The following is a 16,764-nucleotide window of genomic DNA, read 5'->3' as shown; positions in this document are numbered from 1 at the left end:
AGCACTGGGCAATGCATATTCTCACTAACATGTGCTAAACCTGATCTGATGACCTGCATCCACCATCCATTATTCGTACCTTCGGAATTACGTAACATCCCTTGCAGGATGTGGTACCGGGAACATGCACGACAGTCAGTGCATTTACCACTTGGGCATCTGGGATTTGTACACGTGTTATGGAGCTTTGTATGTGGACTGTACTATGGCTGTTACTCCATACTGCAATCAAATGGATAACTCAGTTAGTTTACATATGGATGAGACCTATTAATGGTATGTCCAAGTGATGTTTAATGGATGTGCTCCAGCATTGGAAATGTATGTCACAGTGAGCCACACACTATAATGTGCTACACCTTCACACAACCATAGGTGAAGCATGCTGGGGTGACAGATACCTGTCATGGGTACACCCCATGCTTTGCCACTACATCCATGATTACATTGTATGGAGCCCCTCATTAACACACCAGAGAATCCATGCAGAGTGTGTGGGGAACAGTGATTACACACATGGATCCCGCAATTGGCTCTGCTCCACTGAGGGTCATTTGGTTATTCGATGTGGTGGCGACAGCAGAAACTGTTTGCTTCGATTGATGAATGGCCTCTGACAATCGGGCGTGTACCTACTGATGTACCTAGGAACCTATACATACAGTACCAACATATGCTGATAGCTGCATGTACTGTTCAGGTGTTGACATTCCTTGTTCCAATAGCTGTTGTGTGTGCACTGGTTGAGGGCTGCCTATGTAGGAGTCACACAGTAGGCCACCTATACATTACAATTTACAGGTGGTCATGTGTGTGTGCCATCCATTTTACTGTGTGTGCAGGTGGAGAGGTGTGTCAGTCCATAGGGGCCTACACTGTCAGAGTATGTGCTATACGTTCCCTCTTTGCCAAGACGTAGGCATATTGGGCACGCCTCCATCTGCCTGCTGGGGCTGGCACAGGGTGTTCGTGGTCTGAATCCCTCTGTGCCTGTGATGGCCTTGGCAATTGCGGTGGGCTGTGAGGACCTTCACCATTATGTCCCTGCTGCAGCTGTTTCCGCAGGATCATATTATGTAGCATGGCACATACTATGAAGATGTGGGCACACGTGCTTGGAGAGTACTGCAAGGCTCCACCAGATATGTCCAAGCAACAGAACCGTGATTTCAGCATCCCAAACACATGCTCTATGATGATTCTGGTTTGTGCCTGTGCCTCATTATGGCATTCTTGCATGGGTGTGTGTGCATTTCTGATGGGAGTCATCATCCACAGCTCCAGTGCATAGCCAGCATCCCTCACAAGGTGGCCATGTGGGATGTCCCCCGGACAAATACCTGATACAGCTGTGAGGCATGCCAGATGTGGGAGTCGTGGTAGCTTCCAGGGCTGCCAGCACACACATCCATGATAATGCCCTGGGCATTGCACACAACCTGGCAGTTGATGGAGTGGTATCCCTTGTGGTTTATGTAGCGCCTACCATGCTCACCGGGTGGTGACTTGATATCTATGTGCATGCAGTCTATCGCACCCAGTACCTCCGGGTAGTGTGCCACATGGTGGAAGAGGCGCATATTGCTGGCCAACTCCTCCTGAGTTCGGGGGAAGTATATATGTTCATTGGCATGTGGTAACATGGCATCCAGGAACTGGTGTAGTACCCTGGATGCTGATGCCTGTGAGATCCCCATGATATCTCCAGTTGGCCTTTGAAAGGTACCTGTGGCTAGTTTTCACAAGCTTACACATACCTTTGTGTCCACTGGGATGGGTTCCCCTCTGTTGTTTCTGGATCTCAGGTGTGGCCGGCACAGCTCAACTATTTGCTGTAAGATGTCCCTGTCTACCCTGTAACACTCTACTATCTCCAGATCATGTAGTCTCTGGTAGGTTAACCTTGGTCTGAACACTCTTCTCTCTTCCTCCTCCGGGGCCTGCGGTGGTTGTCAGCATCATCCTCCACAACACCTTCAGTCACTAACACATGGTGATGAATCACAGCTATGGCAGCTCCCAACTTGTACATTGTAAATGTTCCCCGTATGTTTACACCTATGGTGCAGTGTTTAGGAATACACAGGTGTGTGTGAGGTGCTTTCAGACTTGATACTATTGAGCTGTGAACACTGATGATGTCATAGGGTGTGTATGTATGATCGTAGCTACAGGGTATCTTATGTGTTTTACGACAGGAACTACTATTGTGGTGCCTTTGGTGTTGAATTACATTTGGCTGCCATGGATTACCTCTTGCCCTTCCCTTTACATTTCTTAACGTTTCACCTCCCATTTTCTGGCATGCATCCAGCAGCCTGCTTTCATTTGTACTTTTCTACATCTGGCTTATCTTGCGTAATGTGTTCTTTGGCCGGTCTACTGCAGGTTTGCTTTGCTCTGCTGTGACAGTTCTCTTTTCTTTGCAATCCGACACCTCCCCTATCCTCTTTTGCAGGTTTCTGCGAGCAGACTTGTCAGCTGCCGTTGATTGCCTGCTGTGAGTTAATAGGTGTTAATTGCTCAGTTGTACTCCAATTACCCTACTGCGACATTTCCTTATTTTCTTCCCCTGACCTTCCTGTTTGAGCTATGGTGCACGGCGCGTACCTCCCCTTACTGGGTTTCGGGCACGTTTTCATCCCTGTACACATGCACTTTCGGGCACCATATGTGCTCTCAGCTAAACGATGCTATACCTACCTCCCAACCCCTGTCCTGCGGCTTTGCTTAGCAATGGCCAGGCTGGATTTGCATTGCTCCAATGTGCTTACAGCTATGGTGGCACACCCCACTGAAGGTTAGTGTTGCAAAAATACTTTGATGCCTAATGTGAAATTGATTGCTTAATTAGGAAATATAAAGATTAAGACTGACTTCAAATTTGGAGATGGGAACTTAACGTGGTTTTAAAGTTTAGTGATGGTTTGTTTGTGTTATTTACCAAATTACATTAGTGTGAGAGGCTCTTGGGATGAAATCATACTTAGAATACCACCTTTACAGTATCATCTTTGTGTGTGTGGGTGGAAATTTAACGAAGTCATGTGAAGTTAGATTAAAAGCTTGCATGCTATGAAAGGACATTATTAATGGCAATATGTCCTCATCTGTACATGATGCAGAAAATCTGGACAGTTTTGGCCAGAGTGAGCTACTAAACATGAATTAAGAAACCCTCCCAACTGCTCAAAAGACTGATGTTATTGTTATTAATACTGAAATTCTTTCTGATTTATTTATTCATTCTAATGTCAATTTTATACCTCTTGATGTTGGATCTAGTAATAGTATTTAATGTATGTCTATAGCATAAGCAGGAAAGAGATGGTGGGAAGTGTATTATATTTTAGATAGTGCAAATTCTCACTCAGTCTTACAATTTTAGGGGCTACATATTCTGATGAGGGGAGTGAAAGAAAAACAGTGGAGAAGGGTAAACTTATGACTGAGCCGAGGATGACAAAAATGAGACAGGAAGAAAAAGCCCACAGGGGGATAAGGTACTGAGGGTAAATAAGGAACTAATCACATGATGTGAATAGTATTAAACTGAAGACCATGAAGGAAGTAGTGCTCAGATGGTTATAAAGTTTGCAGGCTGATACAGTTTGTTTGAAGGAGAAAATTGATTGAGGCAGGGCTGTGCTAGGAAACGCAATCTGTATAAACATCATTTGCGAGATGGTAGGAAAAGTTACCAACAGTGGCAAAATGGCAGAAATTTTTTATAAAGAAGTCAGTGATAAAATGTTATGTGTTGCAGGACTGGATTTTTTTATGAGATTAGACTCCAAAAGAAGAAACTGTGCAATTTATTAGGAACTTGATATGGTTTAAGAGGACTGAAGCTCCTGATACTTAACAGTAGATATATTACAGAGGTATCCCTTTGATGGAACTGATTATTTTATAGGTAGCAGAGATGCTCTAGTGAAGCACTTAAGGGGCTTTGCCTTTGGGTATTTTAGTAATAATGCCCTATTTAGTGTAGTTGGGGAGCACAGGATTCAAAGAATATCAAAAGATGTGGTCCAGTAAAATGTTTCAAGTTATAGAAAGAGGAATCTAAGGAATTTTGTGACAGAATATGGGATGATGACTTAAATATGAAATAATTCTATAATAATTATCTCCACTGGCATGTTTTATTTAAAATGAATATGAAGACTGAGTACATCTGTAATTTTAAGAAGAAAATTATAAAAATGGAGGAGAGGTTTTGTGTTCAGGAATTGCATTAGATCATTAAGACAGGAAGGATGAAGTGACACAGAAAGCTAGGAAGTTCCTTTTAATGAGGCAACAATGGTTATATAGAGCATTTTGGAAAGAGCAAGTTGCTAAGAGAGAAAGAAAGTGGTGAGTCCACCCCTTGCTGCAGGCTCAATGAATATAAAATATTCAGGGAGCCAGACAGGTGCCAAAAAAGCATGTTCCAAGAGTGTTGAATTTGCAAAGTAGTTTTGATGAAAGCCACTTCCAGTAATAGTGGAGTTTGCACATTTTGTCATTGTTGTGTGACCACGGCGTTGAGATATATATAATTTTGGGAGTGTAAAGATATCCTCCCATATGGGAGGGTAGAGGGATGTCTGCCTCCATCTGGAAAAAATATATTTTGAGTTTTGTTGAACATAGTTTTCAGTGGTTTGATTTTCAAATATTGTCACTCAATGAAAAAAATGGGTGAATAAAGAATTATGTGTTTTTTTGAAGGGAAAGTTAGGCAGTGATGAAATTTTTAAAGATAGTAAAGTAGAACTGTGGTAGGTTAGTCAAGCATTTAATGGGACATACAGAAAATAGTGAGTATGGATTATGATAATGTGTTCAGCTTGGTGGATCATGATAGTTTGTTTAAGGATCTAGATGGGATCTTTCATATCTTTAGGGAATTTCAGAAAAAAAAATATAGGGTATCTGTAATATGTCCCTTAGTGAATACATGTGGAGGGAGAGTGCCCTTTAGCCCAAGGTACCATGTAAGCTTGTCTATTCACCATTTGGTTTTGTTTGGTTCATGAATGTAGTTTTGCAAGTGGTTAAAAGAAGGGAGCAAGGGAATTTATGAGAGTTATGAAGCATTAGTATCCAAAGGTTTTGATGCATGTGCTCAATATGGTGCTACTGGCCAGACATAAAAGTGTGATGGACAGGTTGGTGTTACTAATGAAGGAGACTTGTAGTAAGGTGGGGTTAAGGTTCAATGCACAGCGAAGGAAGCAGTCAGGAGAAAATGGCACTGTAGAAGGGATAGGGTTCATAACGGTATTTAACTCCATTGGGACTGAGTACGGTACAGGGATTGAAGTATATATGCTGAGGTGAGTGATACAAAAGATAAACAGGGATGGAAGACTTATGGAATTTGTTTTAGGATGTCATAACAGAAGAGATTCTCCTTCATAAGGACCTTTGTGCAGGATTTGGTAAGTTATGTGTTAGAAATTTATATGATTCCTGAGTGTTTAGAATATAATTTATTAGTAGTGTGTTTTAAAGTGATGAATAGATCCTGAATGTTCACAAATGTTAGAACCTGTGGTGTACCATATGTCTTTGTGGGTGGAGATGTTAGGTAACTATTTGAAGAGAATGGTGTAAGGGTTGGGTAAAGCGATCAGAGTAGTGCAAAGGGAAATAAGGGAGAAATAGAAGCTTAGGAAACAATTGAAGACAGTGTGACTAAGTGTCAGATAGATAGATATCAAAATTAACTAAAAATATTTCTAAGAGGAAGTTGGAATATGAGGCTTTACAGACTAATCATGAGCTCTGGAATTAGACAGTGCTAGTCAGTGGTGCAACAGGTAGCACGCTTGCCTTTGATGCAGAAGGTTGTGGGCTTTATTCCCACAACAGGTAGTTGGATTGCTCATACTGCAGTGCAGTATAAGGAGGCCGCTGCATTCCTGAGTGTGTTACCCTTTGGGTGAGATGTTAAACCAATGTCTAATCTGGTTGAGCTGGACTCCTGAGTGTGTTATCCTTTGGGTGAGATGTTAAACCAATGTCTCATCTGTTTGAGGTGGACTCCACAGTGTTTTACCTTTTTGGTGAGATGTTAAACCAATGACTCATCTGGTTGAGCTGGTGGAGCACGGGTGGTTGTAAAAGATCCCAGAGCACCTAATGAAAGGAGAAGCTTCCTGTTGAGCTGGTGGAGCACAGGTGGTTGTAAAAGATCCCAGAGCATCTATTCAAAGGAGAAGCTTCCTGATGCCCTGTCTAAAGTTCCCCTGGCTGGTATAAAAACTGCCCTGAGTCATCCTGGAAAAGAGGCCATAGCTTAATGGCACTAACCTGGTCAACAAAGGAAAAAAAATAAAAATAGTCAGGGACATTTTTTTTTGGAACAAGAAAGTTCATAGGTGAATAGATGACTTAAAACTCTGGCCATTCACAATATTCTCGTAGTGCTATAGCATGAAATACTAAGGCTCCTGGATTTAAGACACAGTCAGAGCCTCTCTTTTTAGTTCATATAGCTGGATTATGACAAACTTAACCTACCAAACAAATTTATCACTATAATTTCATGGATTCTCATAAAAAGTGAACAAGTTCTGCAGTTTCATGTGGCAGCTATGAACAGCAGAACAGAGAAGTTCACTCAAATAAAAAATAAATAAATAAATGAAATTAGTATTTGAGCTCTACACTGTAAGGTGGAGAGAGGAATTTACCACACAGGGACTTCATTCAGAAGACTGCTTTATACAATTAGTTCTTAATGTGAACATTGCAAGCAAAGTATTCTATAAAATATTGAGTAAGAGGAGATAAGAAAGCAAAATGTTGTTTCCAAGTTATGTCTGGATGCATCCAGAATATCGGAAGCAAAATGTTGTTTCCAAGTTATGTCTGGATGCATCCAGAATATCAAATGTTTTGCATATCAAGGGCAGAAAGATAAAAGGTTGAAACACATAACATCGGCCAGCTTTTTTCCAATCATTAGAAAGTCTGTAGTGTGTTACTCAAAATTGTGGTAGAGTGGGGGCTTTTTTGCCCTTTCCCCACTGTGGTACAATCTTGTTGATGGTATGTGTAATTAGCAGTTTACAGGGGGCTTGTCTCCTTGCACAGAACATGGAGTGCTTACTTTTTAATATTCAACATTTTTGTGTTTCACCCTTTTTCCTTTGATCTTTTTGCTTTTGACGTTCAGGACATTTGACAACCTGAATGTATTCCAATATATCATATTTCAGAATTATAAAACATAACAATGAAACAGAGGCATCTAATATGTGTCATCTGAACCTGGGTTCCTGCAAGCATGTGACCTTTGTTTATATTCCAACATGTCAGATTTCACAAGGAAATGTTTTTGCAGTTGATTACTGCCACACATAAATCAGACTGCATTCATATAGTCAGTGTCAGAAAAAAAATCAATATTCATTTAGCTGAATTAATAAAGTCAAAAATTAGAATCCTGATAAACATAAAACAATAAATAAAAAATAAAAAAACTGCGAGAAGTCTCCCCACCCTCCACCCCCAGCAATGCATGACTATGTTGGAGGATGTGGCCTTGTATCACACAGACTTAAAAAGAATAAAAATAAGGTCACATGCCCTCATGAAAAAGGAGATACTCTTTCATTAGGCTAAGCAATGCATCCTACAAATGGAGAGCTGTTATTGCCATCACTATCTGTGAAAGAGCACTCTAGCACTCTAGAAACTTGTATTTAATAATGTGACATCTGCAGAGCAAAGAGTTATGAAAGGGAAGACCAAAAAAAAAACTTTTTTGGAATATTGCATACATGAGTTGCTATTTTACATAGCCAACAAGAACTCTGCCAGTTCGACTCAATCTGGATTCATGTTGACCTTCATACTGATATGCTTCCAGTACAATTATCTCATACAGTGGGAACCAAGAAAATAGTGTCAGCAGAGTGTGCCTGTGCAGCTAAAAAAATAACACCAAGAAACTGCAAAAATAGACTCATATAGTGCCACAGGGAGTCTTTTGTATAAAAATGTTCAAGTACCAGTTGTTAAATCACAGAAGCGCAACTCCAAAAAAGAAGACACCAGTTTGGTAAAGTTTTAGAAATATCAGTATATTAAATAAAAACTTAACTCATAGCACAAAATACAATGGTTAAGCGCTTTCATCCCTGGACACATTGGGACTTCATTAGAACCATTTCATTAACTAAATTAACAGCTTATATAATAAAATTCAAATAAAACATATAACACATCCCTAAGCCTGCTTAAAGGAGCATACTAAACAAAAATACTAAGATGTCATAATTAAAAAACTTTTACTACATGTTATTAGTCATTCACTTTAAAAGTCCAACTTTTAATACACAGTCAGATATAAATAATTAAAACATGTAAAAAATGTTGCTAAAAACTGTTGTAAAATATATAACCACTTGATAAATTAAAGTTGTGCAGCTCTGAACTTCAGTATTGGGGCAATAGAAGTATGGTCATTGAGTCCAGGAATTGTGATATTATTTAGCCTAGGTTGCCATATCAGTTCTCTTTTCTCTAATTCTGTCTCCCATGCATGCCCCTTGATGTTTTTTGGAATCATTTCAAGTATGCCAAAGAGAAATTTAGTAAAAAAGGGGCAACTGACGGTATGCTTGTAGAGGGAATTATTAATATTTTTCTTAGACATAGCATATACATGCTTGTAGATTCTTCTACATAATTGCCTTTCAGTTTTTCCCTATATAGAAGTATCGACATCCTTCACAAACTGCCAGATATATAACACATGTTGAAGCACAGTTACCATCTCCTAAAAAAATTTTGGAAGTGGGTGCCTCATTTGTATTTTAGTCCACTGTACAATATATCTACACTGATTCCATGCCCCACACTGACTTGTACCCTTTCCCGTGGGTTTGAGGAGGTCTTTCCCTTGATGTTCTTTCCTGTTTTAAATACAACACTTGGTGCCTCCTCTAATGCTGTAATCATCTTTGTGTTCCCTTTAAACATGCACCAGTTTTTCAAAAAAATGTTCTTAATGTCCCTAGAATATGTGCCATAGGGAACAACCATAGAGTTTGTAAATACATTCAAGTTAGTTGGGTCCTTAGATATTTTAAGTTCATTAACTGATTGGTCATACCCCAACAAAGGCTTGTATTTCTTGCCCCAACCACTCAAAATTTCTTTACCTATTCTTTCCAAAATTCCCAAGGGGTATCCCCTTTCACTGAACACTTTTGTCAAATTATTCACTTCACTCTGAGCACATTCTGGCAACTCTGATGAGTTACCCTTTGAAAATGTTCCTTTTTTTGTACCCCGAATGACAACTATTATATTCTAAATAACTATTCCAAAAATGTTGATTTCCTAAAGATTTTGGAACCAAAGCAACCATTCTCTATATCTTTATACAAATTGTTACTTCCAAGTAATCAATTTTATTAACAGAGTGGGTATGCTTAAACCTAAGGAAAGAGGTTGTAGAATTAATGTAGGTCAAAAATTCTACTCTAACTGAAACTGAGTCCTTCCAAAGTATAAAGATGTCATCCAAATACTGGAGATAAGTAAACCAGTCATCTTTGAAACTTGAGTATAAAATCCCTTTCTCAACTACACATAACAAAACTGGCATACATCAAGGTACAGCTAGCACACATACAACTCTGTTTGGACATTAGTGACAGATCACAACTGCTACTTTCCTTAACTGTACACCTGACTACTGAGTGGAGACATGAGTCATTATAAATGGGATCTCTGAGGGTGTTCCTCAATTTAGTTGCTAGTACAGGGGAGGAATAGCAATCATAAGAAATGTTATGGGGATCATGGATTAAACAAAGGCAGGCACAGAAGAGCTGATGTGGTGTTGGCATTGTATTAATATAATGGTAATATGGAAGGGGAACATTTCCTGACCCAAGACATGGGAAAGCATAAAAAATGTAATCTACCATACAAAGGAACAACTGACAATTTATTTGTATTAATTTATTTACATTTTATAATCGGGTAGTGTCTGGCTGGGCAAGAAGCTCATTTTCAGCAGGGACCCGGGGAGAAAAGCTCCCAAGAGGAGTTACAATATTTAAAGAGTAATAAAACAGCATACATAAAATAGTTTACAAATGTTAAAACATAGGACTATAGTACAATATAGACTAGCTAAAAAGCAAAATTATAAACAAAGTTGCAAAAGAGTAAAAGAGTTCAATGTTAAATCTTCATCACAGTTTAAATAACAAAAGGCAAAATATGCACAAAGTTGCAACAGAGTAAAAGACTAAAACATTGAAACATCTGAAGTCATAGTATTATAATTTTTTTTTTTTTTTTTGTTATTTGATTGGCAAAAGAGTAGTGTTGCTACAAGCAAGTTGAGAGTGGAGAGTAATTGTAAGTGGAGATGGAAGAGCAGAGTAGGAATTGCTTAGAAGAGGAAGTGCAGGAGCATAGCCAGTGATTTGAGAAATATTCTGTTAGGAGCTGTTTGAAGTTGTGTGTAACAGAAATGGATAGAAGGTGCTGAGGAAGAGAATTCCAAGTTTTGGCTATAGTGTGAGAATATAATGAGTCACTATGAAAGTTGTGGGTTTTGCTAACCTTGAGCAGTATTTTATCTGCTGACCTGAGTGAGGTAAGGTTAGAATAGGGTTGAACAAGGTCAGATAGAGCTGGACAGTAATCAGGCTTATGGATAACAGAGTGGGCTACTATTAACTGGTTGAGGGTGAGTAAGTTAGGGAGTTCAATCCAGTTAAGTTGTTGTAGGGCAGTACAATGATGAGATCTATGGAGGAGATTTGTGGCAAATTTAGCTATTTTATTATAACAAGATTCGAGGTTATTCAAGTCTGATTTATGAAGGTTTCTAAAACTTGTGAGCAGTAGAGAAGGGTGGATAGGTGAGTCCAAGCTGTAGTTATTCTGGCATGATTGGTTAGATATGGTTTAGCCCTGTACAGTGCACCAAGTTTTATATGGAAATTTATGACTGTTAAAGCAATGTGCCTGTCAAATTTTAAGCTGCTGTCTAGGGTAACATCATGGAGTTTAGTGTGTTCAATGGGTTCAGTTGTTGTGCCATTGGAGGCAAAGATAGAGATATGAGTTTGTGTGCTTTTTCTGGAGGAATTGAAGAAAACCATAAGCTTGGTTTTGTTAGGGTTTAAAATGAGTTGGTGGTCTGATAGGTATTTTTCAATGCTATGAAGGGCAGTCTGAGTTTTTTCTTGGAGTTCATTTAAGGTGGAGGTGAAGCAGATAAGGGAAGCATCATCTGCATATTAAATGATGGAGGCAGGTTTAGCTGCAGAATAAAGATCATTTGTAAAAATAATAAAGAGAAGTGGGCCCGACACTAATGGTTAATACGGATGAAAGTTTATTTTCCCACAAGGTGGCTTGTTTACAGTTAGAGAGATAACTGTGAAACCAGCATAGGGTTTCCTAGCTGAAATTAAGAGAGGCAAGTTTGTTAAGAAGAATTTGATGAGATACAGTGTCAAAGGCTATTGACATATTAAGGAAGGTGGCAGAGACAAGGTGTTTTTTGTTTTTAAGGTGGTTTACAGTATTGATAAAACTTATGAGAGCAGTTTTAGTACTATGTTTGAGGCGAAAGCTATGCTGAGTATTAGATAGTATGTTATGAACAGCGCAGTGGTGCAGCGGTAGCTTTGTTGCCTCACAGCAAGAGGTTCTCCAGTTTGATTCTCAGCTGGGGTGCCTTCTTTATTATTATTATGTTATTCTTAAGGAGGTAGTCTAATATCTGCTTATGTAGACATTTGTCTAAGATTTTGGCAAGTGGTGAAAGAATAGCTATGGGGCTATAGTTGGAAAGGTCAATAGAGGGACATCCTCTGTGTAGGTGGTATGATATGGGGTATTTTCCAAAGAAGAGGAACACACTGTTCAGAGATAGAGCAGTTAATAAGAATAGATATAGGGTAAGAGATAGATGGAGCAGCATTTTTTAGGAATTTACCTGGTAGCTGATCTGCAGCAAGAGTACAAGGTTTTATTTTAGTAAAGAGATTCTGTAAATAATTTGTTTGGACTGGTCTAAGACAGAAAGGAGTAGTATTGGGGTCCATGGGGTAGGGTGGTATGGAGAGTGTGGAATTGGTGGTATTGCTAAGTAATGAGGTAACAGATAAGATAAAGTGGGTATTGAACTGGGTAGCTATACAGTCTGTGGAGCAGTTAGCTGTTGGGGCTAAAGTGTCTGGTTTTCCAGGGTTAAGAAGGAGACTGATTGTTTGCCAGAATCGACAATTTCTCACCAGAGATCTTGTCAAAGTTCTGGTTGTTTTATATCAATGAAAGTATGGAATATGCATACCTTTCCCTTTTTAAAACATTGTCAAATATCCTCACATATATTCCAAATGGTCACCAGTGCTATTTCAATAAATCCTAATATTGAATGGGTTTAGCCACATTGTACCCTTTGAGTATGTGGATGCCCTTAAATGCTACACTGAGTGCTTTGTATTTGTAATCGTAAGGGAAATATGCATACTGAGCATGTGACAACACACTTTTTAGTGCATGGTTATATTTTAAAACAGAACGTTGGACTGTGCCAACATTATCATTCATCTAGCTGTTCTGATGTTTACTTAAAATATGTGCTCACATCTAAAATATTTCACAAGGCACTTTTAAGTAATTAGATGAGCAACTCTTTCCCAAATATTAAAGAAATGTGGTTTTAGCTGAGAACATGTTTTTCTTATTACCTGTACCATGCATAAAAAAAAATGTATGTTTTTTTAAACCCATAAATGGCAATTCATTTTTTTCACTGATTCTTAAGATGGCTTGGCTGTGTTTCTCAATCTTAAGTATATAAACAAGATGCACTTGTTTTGTGCCATGCCATGTAAACATCAATAGCCAAAAAAGAATTCTGACAGACTAAAATGGAACTTAAGTTATCAGCCAGGGAAATAGTAAATTCTTTTCACTCACAAGTTTATTTAAAAAAAAGATGCATGACTAAAACTCCATAATGTATACTGAATATTTTTATTCAGTCCTGTTTGATTCTAAGCATTATTATTATTACTGTAACTATTATTATTACTATGATTATTCTTAGTTCCCACTGCAGATGATCATCCACATCCTAGAAACTCTCTTCAGTCATCTGTTCCATCTTCCCCAACATCTGTTCAGCTTATCCATTTGGACGATTCCAGATGTGGAAATCCTTAGTGGGTAAATCCTTAAGAAATGTGCACAGAAGAGATCAAGACATCCCGTGTTATGGCACCATCCTTGCTTTTCATTTTTTAAGCCAAAATATTTTGTGACAGATATAACTAAAACACATAATATCAGAAATACATGGCATTTCATCTTATAATCCTTGGAAATTCAGTTGTACTCCTTATTTTTGGCCTAGTAAAAGCACAGAAGGAGGTGGAAATGTATGTAAATCAGCCTAAAACATTTGAATTTCTACTATTCATGATGAATGGCATTCAAAATCATCTTACTGTTTAGGTGTAAATCCATTTTTTAACTTTTAGTTGGTAACTTTACTATTCAAAGATGCAAAAGAATGCCTTATCCAACAATAAATGCACCAACTGTGGAAGGAGGGTTTAAATGCACAAAATGTTGTACCACTGTTTCAGAAGTCATCATCCCATAACCATGTCCACAAAATATTGTATTACTGTCTCAGAAGTCATCACATGACCATGTCATGTGGCAAAATATACTGCAGTATTGATGATTCCAGGGACTTATGGCATTGATGCATTAATTATTGACTGCAGTTCATCTCTTCCTCAACATTTGATATGATATGAATTAAAAATTGATTTCTAGGTGTAGATCCATGTAATTTTAACGATGGGATGAAAGAATTAATTTTGTCTGAAATCAGCAAAAAAAGCTGCATTGCTACCCCCATTTAAACATGCTTTTGATTCTACTATACACTGCAGTTAACACAATCAGTTATAACATGGAAATGGTTGAATTTTAGGAGGAAATTGGAGTACTGCTTAGCAAATGTATAATGTTCAGAATGGATCATCTTGTTTAAAGTTGCAAATTTGAAAGTTCACAGATTGCAAAGGGCTTACAGTGTCTTGCACATTTCATGCAGTTTCACTAAAAGTTATATGACTGGGAAACAGAAATTGGAAAGTGCTCAGTGCTGCTCTTTGTGAATGTATCAGGCTTAGCAGATGAAGCTAAATGATCCAAACCAAGCATTTGGATGTACAATATTCCTGAAATGCCTACATATTTATATACTGGCAAAGGAAAGAGCTTGTGAACTGAGTTATTTAATAACATAAAATAAACAACATTGGTTATTTTTTTTCTAATTTATCAAGTTATATTTGTTGATTGTTAAATTAACTGCTTATTAAAAATGTTTTACTTTCAGATTTGGGCCAAAGTCTAAAACATACTCTTGGTAAAGTGGTTCATCAAAGCTGTAGATATTAGCAGAGCAGCTACATTTCTGAAAGAATACAAATGAAAAGATACCAAATCATTCATCAACTATCTACAGCCCACTTGCCTGTAGACACAATTCTGAAGTCGTACAGTGGCATGCTGAACACACTAACAAAGCAGAAGTGAAAACTCAAGAAATGCAAGAAACTGTTCTCCTAGCAGATTAAATGCTATGGATTTCAGTGCATGTAGTAACCCAGGTGCTGACGGTTGAAGACCAGAAGCCAGCTTCTACAGAACATAGGCTAGATGACAGTCTACAAGACGTCTTCACAGAGTACATCTAGATAAGTTCAGTGACAGAAACCACTTGGTCAAGGACCAGGCTATGTATGACTTATGCTATCACAGGATATTTGGGCATCTGCTACATTCTGTCACAATGTGGGAGATACTATATGAGTTTCCCAGTCTGCAGCTTTCTACATTCTAGAAAGCGTTCTGGAGACCCTGCTGTATTTCCTTGGGCCATATATAGTGGATATAAAAAGTGTACACACCTCTGTTAAAATGCCAGGTTTTTGTGATATAAAAAAAATAAGACCACAATAAATAATTTCAAAAGGTTTCCAACCTTTAATGTGACCTATAACCTGTACAGTTCAATTGAAAAACAAACAAATCTGTTAGGGGAAAAATATGAAAAATGTACAATACGCTGGTTGCATAAGTGTGCACACCTTTAAACTAATACTTTGTTGTGTGTGCACACCCTTAAACAAATCCTTTGTTGAAGCACGTTTTCATATAATTACAGCATTTAGTTTTCTTGGGTGCACACCTGCATCAATTAAAAAGACTCTGATTAACTCCAAATAAAGTTCAGCTGTCCTGTTAGGAGTTTCCTGACATTTACTCAGTCGCCTGCTACAGCAAACGCCATGGTTCTCAGAGAGCTTATAAAGCATCAAAGGGATCTCATTGTTAAAAGGTATCAGTCAGGAGAAGGGTACAAAAACATTTCAACAGCATTGGATATACCATGGAACACAGTGAAGACAGTCATTAAAAAGTGGAGAAAATATGGGACAACAGTGACATTGCAAAGAACTGGACATCCCTCCAAAATTGATGAAATGACAAGATGAAAACTGGTCAGGGAGGCTGCCAAGAGACCTACAGCAACACTGAAGGAGCTGCAGGAATTTCTGGCAAATACTGGTTGTGTACTACATGTGACAACAATCTCCAATATTCTCCATATGTCTGGACTATGGGGTAGGGTTGTAAGACGGAAGCCTTTTCTTAAACAGAAAACATCCAGGCCCAGCTAAAATTTGCAAAACAATACATCAAGTCTCCCAAAAGCATGTGAGAAAATATGTTATGGTCTGATGAGACCAAGGTTGAACATTTTGGCCACAATTCCAAAAGGTACATTTGGCACAAAAACAACACTTCACATCACCAAAAGAACACCATCCCCAGGGTGAAGCATGGTGGTGGCAGTATCATGTCTTGGGGTTGCTTTTCTTCAGCTGGAAATGGGGCTTTAGTCAAAGTGGAGAGAATTATGAACAGTTCCAAATACCAGTCACTTTTGGCCCAAAACCTTCAGGCATCTGCTGGAAAGCTGAAGATGAAGAGGAATTTCACCTTTCAGCACGAAAATTACCCCAAGCATACATCCAAATCAACAAAAGAATGGCTTCACCAGAAGATAATTAAAGTTTTGGAATGGCCCAGCCACAGCCCAGACCTAAATCCAATGGAAAATCTGTAGTGAGACCTGAGGAGGGCTGTGCACAAGAGATGAACTCACAATCTGACTGACTTGGAGTGCTTTTGCAAGGAAGAGTGGGCAAATATTGCCAAATCAAGATGTGCCATGCTGATGGACTCCAACCCAATAAGACTGAATGCTGTAATTAAATCAAAAGGTGCTTCAACAAAGTATTAGTTTAAGGGTGTGCACACACAACAAAGTATTATTTTAATGGTGTGCACACTTATCCAATCAACGTATTGTATGTTTTTTATTTTTTATATATTTTTCCCCTAACAGATTTGTTTGTTTTTCAATTTAATTGTACAGGTTATAGGTCACATTAAAGGTGGGAAGTTTTGAAATGATTTATTGGGATCTCTTTTTTTATATCACAAAAAAATGGCATTTTAACAGGGGTGTGTTAACTTTATATATCCAGTGTTAAACCTTTACAATGGCAAAATGATAACAGTGAATCTGGAGAATATATTCAAACTCTGAAGATGTGCTACCTCAGACTATAACTCCTGCTCCAATGTACTATACCCTGGAGTTGATACATGTACTTGAAATGAGTGTGG

The sequence above is a fragment of the Protopterus annectens genome, chromosome 5.part0 (assembly GCF_019279795.1).
Source record: "Protopterus annectens isolate FY-2018-M chromosome 5.part0, PAN1.0, whole genome shotgun sequence".
Lineage (NCBI taxonomy): Eukaryota > Metazoa > Chordata > Ceratodontiformes > Protopteridae > Protopterus > Protopterus annectens.
Note: the sequence above shows the minus strand (reverse complement) of the source record.